The sequence below is a fragment of the Bombus impatiens genome, unplaced genomic scaffold (genome assembly GCF_000188095.3).
Source record: "Bombus impatiens unplaced genomic scaffold, BIMP_2.2 scf_1666, whole genome shotgun sequence".
NCBI classification, from domain to species: domain Eukaryota; kingdom Metazoa; phylum Arthropoda; class Insecta; order Hymenoptera; family Apidae; genus Bombus; species Bombus impatiens.
The window spans coordinates 481283-491460 of record NT_178085.1 but is presented as its reverse complement, the minus strand read 5'-3'; the positions used below and the strand labels follow the sequence as shown (position 1 = coordinate 491460).

At 32.4% G+C, this 10178-nt stretch overlaps 1 long non-coding RNA gene across 1 annotated transcript; it reads right to left on the bottom strand.

Annotated features, from left to right (window-relative positions):
* Nucleotides 1–808: 808 nt before the first annotated feature.
* On the bottom strand, nt 809–2033 carry LOC105681686. The gene is made up of 3 exons (XR_004462809.1): nt 1589–2033; nt 1263–1461; nt 809–1183 (listed from the first exon to the last, which is right to left on the bottom strand). It is a non-coding gene; the product is annotated as an uncharacterized LOC105681686 (long non-coding RNA).
* Between the last annotated feature and the right edge of the window lie 8145 nt (nt 2034–10178).

Sequence of the window (10178 nt, the reverse complement as noted above, 5' to 3'; positions counted from 1 at the left end):
TAAAAAAGAAGTCTTTACACACAAGCAGTAAAAAATTGTAAAATTATGGAAAATATTGGAAAAACGAAGGGATTTGACGCAATCGCAGACATCCTTGTGATTTCTACTATAACGGGTGGAATTTTCTGGATTAACTGGCCAGGGATTGCTCGCCCCCTAGCGTACCATTGAACCTCATTCAAAGTGCAAGAGGAGCAAAAGCGGAATGAAAAGTAATTCAAGAGCCAAACTTCCGAAAGCTGCGTTTGCATTTAGCATCGGCGACGTTATTTATGCAGCGTCAAATTAAATGATTCCATCGAACAAAGTATTAAAATTACAAAAAAGCTTTCGTAACTGTGAACCTGCAGTCTGTTAATTTGCATAAAAAACGCCGACTTCTATGTAAAAATATTTCAACTAACAACCTTTTTCGAAAATATTTATTTTTTTGAACACATCGATTTCAGAATTCAGAGGTACTTACACGCAAAGTGTACTTTACGACGTGCTATAAACGGAATATTGGATACTACATACCGCGTGAAAGAATCAACGCTGATTAAAAAATTGCTTACCCATGAATGTAGATTTATGTGATCGTACGTAATATATGTTTTCAAATTTTGTCTCTAACATTGCATAGAATTTTAAACCAGGTAAATGAAATCTACCTACTCGTATTATTCAATATACTTCGTATGCGTTCTATATACGAAATTATTATTTCATTTCCATTTATATTTTATATTTTATTTAGCAATGAATTTATACGAATTATTTGTACTTAAATATAAATAAGAGATAGATTGAATTAAATATGTACTGATTTTATGAAAATATTACTTTATTGTCAAATTCTTCGTATACAAATTTACGAGATGGTAAAAAGAGAATGTTTGCTCAAAAAGAAGCTTAGATCTATTCTATATAGCCCTCCTATCTTTGCATTTAATGTGTTACAAAAATACAATTGAACATTCATAAAAGCAATATGTATAATATGTATTACATCAAAGGAGTACTAAAACCTCCGTCGATTAAATACTTAGTTTTTGTATATGCTTAATTTCAACATTTTACGTGTCTGTTCCATTCGGATGTTACTATTTTTTAAGTTTCACAAGGATGTATAATATGTTAGTACAGACACTAATATGTGCTTTTCATTTTCACACGATTTTGTTGTTTTCCAGGCCCATACCTAAAGAAAATTTGTATAAAGATACCAAGTCATGCTATGCTAGACGCAACTTTATAAAAATTAGTGAAAATTTTTCTACCTCATGTCAGGAGAAACATCCAAACTGCACGCATAAGCAGGAGCCACATGGCCCGTAAATATCTTCTTACAATTCATTTTGAATCTGCTCAATGGAGAAAATATAACAATTTTATTATTTATATATTGGCATGCTAGCCACTTTTGATTAGAAGAAGGTGGAACTGCTGGTATATTATTTTACCCGGACGGATATCCCCCTGTAAAAGGTATAAGTAATTTAGTATCTATGAAAACTGACATTTATAAAATTCTGCAAACAATAAGGTATGATACTTATTATTTGAATTTATTATATATTAAAAGAATTTAAATATACATACATACCTTCACCATTACTGTTTATGCTATTAGAAAGCAATAAATGCATAGTATGTAGGAACCACCTAATCTGTAAAATACCCTCTATATGTTTCTCCCAAATATGAATTTGTACTTTTGATATGAAGCATCTGTTGAGGTAAATTTACCTCAACATACTCTGGTGTATAGAAAAATGATATGTCTATCTTTATCATTATATAATCTCTACTTGTTATTCAAATGATATTCATATTTAAAAGTTATCACAAGAGAGTAGTATGTAATGTAGTGTTGTCTTAAGTGGATTTCTTTTTCTGCTTCTTTTACATAATATTACTTCTAATTCTGCAGCTTCCTCTTCAGTTGGCTCGACAATTGGTTTTTTATTCACATATGTACCCAATGAATCCAAAAATCCTATAACGCAGTATCATCATTTCTGTGATATTTCCTTTTGTCAATCCTTAGTTTGTTTCATTCCCTATAAAATACATTTAGACAAACCTATAATCGCATCGCAGTGCATGACTACTTTTAAGATTTCCTATATGCTCTTATTAATATATTACATATCATAACTGACAAACATACTTCTCTAATTTTTACATTGGAACTCACTTATACGAGCTTTCTCAACATATCCAGAAAGTATATTTTTTTACAGCACCTTGTTGCCCTTTAAATAGATTTTCTGCACCAACGTAGAGTCCAAACAATTTATATGCATGATTGTACATTATGTCATTCACAGTTGAATCTATGTGGTTCATACATGACTCACTGTCAATTTCCTATAGCATAACAATTATATTATGTTAATCACTGTATCGTTTAAAAGAATAATATCAAAATTATTTATAATTTCATATAATTCTAGTTGAATCAATGCAATATATGTGATAAGGGTAATCTTTAATCTATTTGAATCGAAAGATAGAAAATGTATTAATGAATACTCACCGTTGATATCATTTCTGCTACAAAACAAATCATGTTTACAATTCCAATTCTTACTGCCGTTCGCATGCGTCCTATAACGTGCTATCTCCGTAAACTGTCCTCTTTGCAAGCAACTTCTGTTGCCAGTGCTGCCACTATGAAGACGAGAATGCTACATAAATATGATATTTAATTCTTTTTCGTATCTCACGTTTTGGAGCTCAGTTAACCCCTATATCAATTTCGTATCGCATGCGATGTTATCGGTTCAGCACGGAGAAAGACTACAGCGCAGCCGAGACGGCAAAGTGTAGAATCACGAGTATTCTAAAATACACGATTTCATTTATTAAGGATATAGTTTATCGCAATCGATCTATGTTCGAATTAAGATGTAACGTAGAAGAATCAGTTCCACACAGCAAACGGATAAAGTTTAAAATGTAAGCGATCGAAGTTAACAAGAAGATATCAATAAAATCTCGTTCACTTATATGAATGATCGAAACTGGTGGGAACGCGCGTAAACATGAGAAGACGCGCGGGAACAGGATATCGAAATATTTGATTCATTTATATTGCTTTATTTATTTATTTCATATGGAAAAACTTCTCACAGAGAACAAAATTACGCTACTTCAAAAGGCGTATGTAATGGTGCAAAGAATTTTTCTTACCGACATTTACTATACCTCGTATATATACCATTTACTAAAATTAATATGAAAAGAATTTGAAAAATGTGACAAGAACATGTCATACAAGAATTATGTATCATCCGTTATAATTATTTCGTACAAAAGAAAATGTAACTATACCTCTTATTCATATATTATATAGCATCAAATAATACTACATAACAGTTTAAAAATTGTGAAAGTTCCAGTATTAATTATATGCATTATGTGATTACGTAATGACGAGAAGGCAGAATAGTAGACATTTCACAGTTATATAACTTCACATGTTAATGATTTATTAACTTATTTTCACATACAATAGTATTATGCGTGAACGATCAAACATTGTATAAACAAAATTTACAAAATAAAGTATAAGTCTTTACAGCTAAAAGCTACTAGTAGTAGTGGATCACATAGCTTCATACTTTTCCTCGGACAAGCAAATATTGCCACCCGAGGCTATTCCATTTTTTTTTATTTTATGCTCTATCTCTCATGTATATATATATATTTATTTATATTTATATATATATTTATACTTTGTATTTATATTTGCATTTATATTTATATTTATAATCATATTTATATTTATATTTATATCCGTATTTATATTCATATATTTATATATATAGTCGTATTTATATATATATAATATATATATAAATATCATGCCAAATATATTAAATAAGCTAGCTTTCCTAGTTTTTTGTCCTAGCACGGAATTTTGGGAACGCGGAGGATGGGAATGGGATTGCAAAAAGGGAGTGTCCATGAAGTGGAAGGGTAGTATACTGTATACATACATATGTGTAATATGCTTTCCGTGTTCGTGTGTTTCTTCTTTTCATAGTACAGACGTATATTACACTCATTTAGATTCAACGATCTTCTATCTTGTAAATATAAAATTATTATCTCTTATTGTAATACCACTGACGAAATGATATCGTAATATGTATAGCTATTATCTGCGTCAATAGTCATATTGTACACCAAGAAGTGTATCCGTCTCCTAAATTTGTTTTACACGGCAATCGTGATTACAGTTGGATCGTTTGTTCCTAAGGAGTTTAATCAGTTTTTCGTTCTTTCATTTTTATTTTGGTGCATCTTAAATCTACCTTCGTTCCCCAAAATTTGCATTTTCGATCGTTTCCTTTTTTCTCTCTTTTTTCTTTTTTTGTTAGTTTTACCTTTGTTCTCATTCTATTCCTCACATTTTTTCTCTCTCACTCTTTTCCTGTCATTCTTCCCAAATTTTTTGCTCTTTCTCTCTCACTCTTACAATACATTACGCGACAATAAACAAAAGTCGCCCCGCACCCCATTCTCCTCTCTTTTTTAGATCTCTCTCAAAACATAACAAGCGAACGAAACGCTCCATTAAATATAACTACATTCTCCTCATTTTTTATTTATTTTTTGATAAATAATAATAGTAATAAATATTTGCCAAAAAAACTCGTGCTCCTCAGTCACACTTTGATAACTATCGGTATATAGTTCTCCAAAAAATTTGTTTCCCGCAATTACTAGTCGTACCGCTTGGCTAAACGCGTTAACTATCTTTAGTCACTGTTTGATCGTACCCGTCCAACCGTCGCAAGAAGAAAAGGAAATGCAAAAAAAAAAGAGACGATAGATAAAGTGTCGATTAACGTAGGCCTCTTTTTTTACATTATCGTGCTCGCAATCCTCTATGTTTATCGATTCGACGTTTGATTCGTATCGAGAAAAAGCAACGCAGGTTGACGATGTTTGGAATTTTCAAACATTCCTTAACCATGACTTTTATCACGATTTCATTGAAAAATTTCATTGAAAAATTTCATTTTACTGAAAAACAAAAACAAAAAAAGAAAGAAAATAAGAGAAAATCGCGGAAAATAATAGTATATAAAAAATTTGACGAAAACACAAAGTTAGATATACGTAAGTGTTTATTACATTTATTTATTAAAATTGACTTTTCTACGAAAACAAATCTCAACTAGAAAACCCGACAGGCCGGATAATGATTAGTAAGAGTATCGTCTAATAACTAAAAAAATCAAATAGGAAAAATTACACATATAAAAACAGTGCTATGAGCTACACACTTCAATCATTTTTCAACGATATTGATACACTAATAAAACGTCATGAAGTAACATATAAACATACGTATATGTACAAAATTGATTATTTAAGAATATTGAATCACGATTCGTTTTATTCTTCGATTTAAGAGATCAAAAACGAAATTCACTTATAAATAAAAATATTCCCACTGATTGAAGCATGGTTCTTCTTAAAAAGTATCTTCTTTTCTACCCACGTCGCTTTTTCTGCGAGCACGTTGCTGACCAAATCGGCGCAGCTTCTTTTGTCCAATGATTCGCATAAATACATATTAAATAGTGCGCAGTTCGACGGTTATCGTACAGCGATAATTACCGATAAGGCGTATGTATAACTATGTACAATACGGAAAATATACAAAGGACGTCGGCTCTACGGTGTATACGTACTCTCGATCATAAAGATGTTTGATTCTTGCGTACATTACGTTACTGAGGTAAGTCTTTACTGTTTTTTTACCTTTTTTTTTTCGTTTTCGTTTTTTTAATAAATTTATTAATCTCCCGCTTAGCGCGTGAATACGCTGCGAAGAAAGGACAAAAAACCTCCCCCTCGTGTTGATTCGACCTCTGGATCGATGTTACGAAATTAGCAAGGAGCCGCAAGACAAAATTACATTCCGCCCCACGGCTACCGACTGGGCGAAGGAATCGAACAATAAAATTATAAGTGTCTTATGTTTAAACGGTCCCATGTTGTGTAATAGCGATGCCAGCCGTTTGCGCGTTTCCTATCGCACGATCCCCGTAAAGTCTTTTCGACACCCGTGTTTCTCATTATTATCCCATTTTATCTCGCTTTCCATTTATTTCCCTATTTCAGAGAAAGCTATATCAATCGTCATCGAAAATCGTCATCCGCGGCCGGTGATATGTCTTTCGCCACTGATAAAAAAAAGAAAAAAAAAAACGAAAATCTACAAATCTGAGATAATGCATCATTTTGGTCTTCCTGAGGCTCTAAGTGTCTCTTTGTTGCTGCGTTTTGCTAATCGTCTCGTTGTTAGTCGTCGATGAAAACGAGACTTTTGAATATGAACGTGCTTGCGAGGAAAGGCCCGACGACATGAAGTCTTGCCGCGAGCTTTTGATTCTATTTGATGTACCGTCGTTAATTAGAGGCGCGTGAATAACCAATTAGGATCGATGAAGTAAATGTGAACGACGAGACTTCGTAAGCGAAAAACGCGGTGTTCTCTGTCGTTCGAGTTACAACGATTATTCGTTGCTAGAATAGATAATAGAAGAAAACTGTTCCTTAAAAATTCGTACACTGTCCCACTCGTAGTTTCGAGCAGCATAAACATTAGTGGTCCTTGCGTTTAGAATCTTAGTTAGTCCCATTCGACTAACTCAATTTTTTGTCGACTATTTGCATAAGATAAAACTAACTTCTCTCTTTCTCTCTCGCTCTCTCTCGCTCTCTCGCTCACTCTCTCTCGCTCTCTCTCTCTCTCTCTCTCTCTCCATAAACTGCTTGATCAAACTTCGAAAATTTATTATGTTCGTCTTCTCTAACCGTAGTCATACAAAACTTTATATTATGTATCAAATGTTTTAATTCGTGTTATGAAAGTTATTGTTTGATATCACATATCAGAGAAAATATTTTTATCATTTAAGCCTGTTATTCGAGAAATTAAATTTCTTAATTTATTTTACTTTAACGTTACGTTTCAAAACTTAGAACATTCCGCAACTTTCGGTACAAATTATAATTTACATTGTTACACGGTTACTTATAACTGCTATTTTCTCCAATATGTAACTTAGATAAATATGTTTATATATCGTTGTATTTTTACAGTAGTACAGAATTAATTGAAGCGATTTGATCAAACAGTGAAAAATCTAATGAATTTATTACCATTCTCCCTTTTACTGTAAAAGTGACATTTATAATTAAACAATTTAGAAAATGATTATTGGTCCTCGGAAATTTTGGATATTTTACATAATAATATTATATTTGAAAGGCTTTTAAATTTCCTTCATAGTAAAACATTGAGACCAGTTACAAAAATGACAGTTACAAGAATTTGCAAGAGGTATAGAAATTTTGCAAATTATTTAATTTTCCACCAGAAATACCAACTATTTCTGTCTACAAGTTCATAATATTAGCAACGAATAATCGACAGTTTATGGAATTCATTCGACTGAGAATGTTCTTCTTCGAAAGTCGAAGTGACGAGTCATCAAAAAAATTCGCGCAACCCTCTTTCTCTTTTGATACTTGCATTTTCTTTATTGTCTGTCTGTCGTGTGTTTAGATCTATTGAATGTCTTTCTTTTAACACATTGCTTATCAAGTTGTTCAAAACCGAATTCCTGAAAGCATAATTCTTAGCAATTTAGTCGAACTTTTTACAATTTGCATAGTAAAAATGAACATGAATCGACGTAAAGATTTCACAGATGAAAAGATCATTTGTCGCTTTATTGACATATTGAGAAATTGGAAAATTGTTTTACTCATCTCAGATTGATAAGCAACGTATTAATGTCGTAAGGTTTTCCTGGCTCGAAATCTTTTTTCATGGACAATGGCTCCTCGACCAGACACTCGATCAAATAAAATATCCATTTAATACTCGTATATCCTACTAACTTTTAAAGATTCGCTCTGTATGGTTTTGTACATATTTATGCGTACATGCTTTCAAAGGAACATTTCTCGCGTCTCGGAGTTAAATTGTGCGCTGAATAACGCGGTATAGTTTTGGATTTTCGCGACCATATAAAAATAAAGATGAATTACACGCTATCGTACGATTGAGATTAAAAAAAGAAGACAAAAGGAAACGTTAAAACAAAATACGTGTTAGACACGCACTCAGAAAGAACGTGAAAATGGAAAAGTGTTCTCGCAATGACTTTTTAATTTTTTCGGCGTTCTACTCCTCTTTCATTGTGTTCTTTTTTTTTCTTTTTAATTTCTTGCTTTTTCTTTTTAACTTCTTGTTTTTTCTTTTTAACTAAAATTTACTTTAGGTTACTCGAAAGACCCGTTTCGTTAAAAGTGGAAATTCAGCGTGTGTCTGATTAAAATCAAATGACGACACTTCGCAGAGACCTCGAGTTTTTAATTAATTCGATCGTTTGTTTCTTATGTACACTTGATTCATTTAGCTTTTCGTTCATAGAATATCGAACCATGGCATCGATACGTTACTTTACCATCTAAAGAATATATCGTTAGAAAATTATTACGCGGATCAAAAAACACCGGCTGTCTGTGGCCGGCCAAGTTTAAAAAGAGTTTCAACGTGTCGAGACTATTCGATATTACAGCGCAACACGATGACGTCCCGGTAAAACAATTACTCCTTGTATACTTACGTATAGCCATTTAAAAAATGATTGATTGGAAACGATGATTTTTTTCTATAGGTACTGTGATGTTGACTCTTTCGCAAAAATATCATTTAAAAACTACACATACTTGTTTCTATATCTTCAATGCAAGCGTAAACACACTCGCACGTGGTTTTAAAAACAGGAAAAGAAAAACGAGGTGACGCGTGAAAGTGTGTTCGTCATTCTAAAATCGAACACCTGATCGTACATTCTAACTTGTTACATTACACGTATTTTATGTAAGTCTTGGAGATACAAATACCTCTTATGCCCCTTATCACACATCCTATATGTCTGTGAATGTTAATGTAACATTCGAAACAACGTCTCTAGTTCGAAAGTTGCAAGAATCGCTTATGTTCGTTTACGCGAACTCGCAGAGTATATCTATCTCGTTACAGCTCGAGTCAGTGAATAAAATACATTCGTCTTTACTAAATCTACGTTCCACAGAAACGTGTCAACTAAAAGAAGAAAAAAAAAAAAAAAAGAAAAGAAAGAAAGGCTATAGTCTGCTCAGTATTTTTACAATTGATGCACCAGCTAGGTAAACGCGCATCACTTCCTCGTTTCTCAAATAAAACTTTCCTCAACTCAATGATCGTACTATCTGTATGTAACTATATAAGTAACACGAAGACACATATTGTAGGCCAGCTCCACGCGATGTCAGATCGGCCATAGATACATAATATATTTTTTTTCCACTAATGACTTTCTAATTGCGTGATTATTACATTTTTACAATTTTCGCCCATTTTCCTGCTAATTCTGGCGTTAAAGAAAAATATTTACGTGTACGTGCTTTGATGCGCATAGATAATTCAACAATTTCGTTTCGGTAATATGTCCTGTAAATTTTTTAAAATATTCTTAACAAATTAAAGATCTAACAGATTCTACTGTTACGATTTACGCGATGTTCGGCAACAATTTGCTTCTTGAATTAGCGAGTGATCGACAATTCATAAAGAATTCAACTTTGGAACAGCAATGCTTAATAGGAAAATGGTGTTTGCTAGAATTACGCTCGCTAGCAGCAAATTATTGCGGAGAAATAACGACAAACTATCCTATATCACGTCGAGATATATCTCGACCGACTTTCGATCGATAAAAATCTTTTGTAATTCGATTACATAATATTTTTCATTATTTCTACGTTCAGTCGCTTCGATCACATTCGATTGACTTTTCTGCTTTCTGTTCCTCTATTAACATATGTATTGAACGACAAAATTCATCAGCGTCTCTAAAACTTTCATTCCTGGTATCATCGATATTTATATACAAGAAAAATAAACGTGCTTGTGTGCCACAAGAAAAACGTCAAACAAATTATTCGTATCTACTTTTATCTACTTTTGATTCTATCAGGGCAACCGTAAGAATTTTCGAATATTATGGATTCGACATTTTGTTGCTTTCAACAAACTGGACCACGATATTGATTTCTCCATTTTTTTTTTTTTTTTTTTTTTTTTAAAATTTATTTTTTTTTTTTCTTTTTTT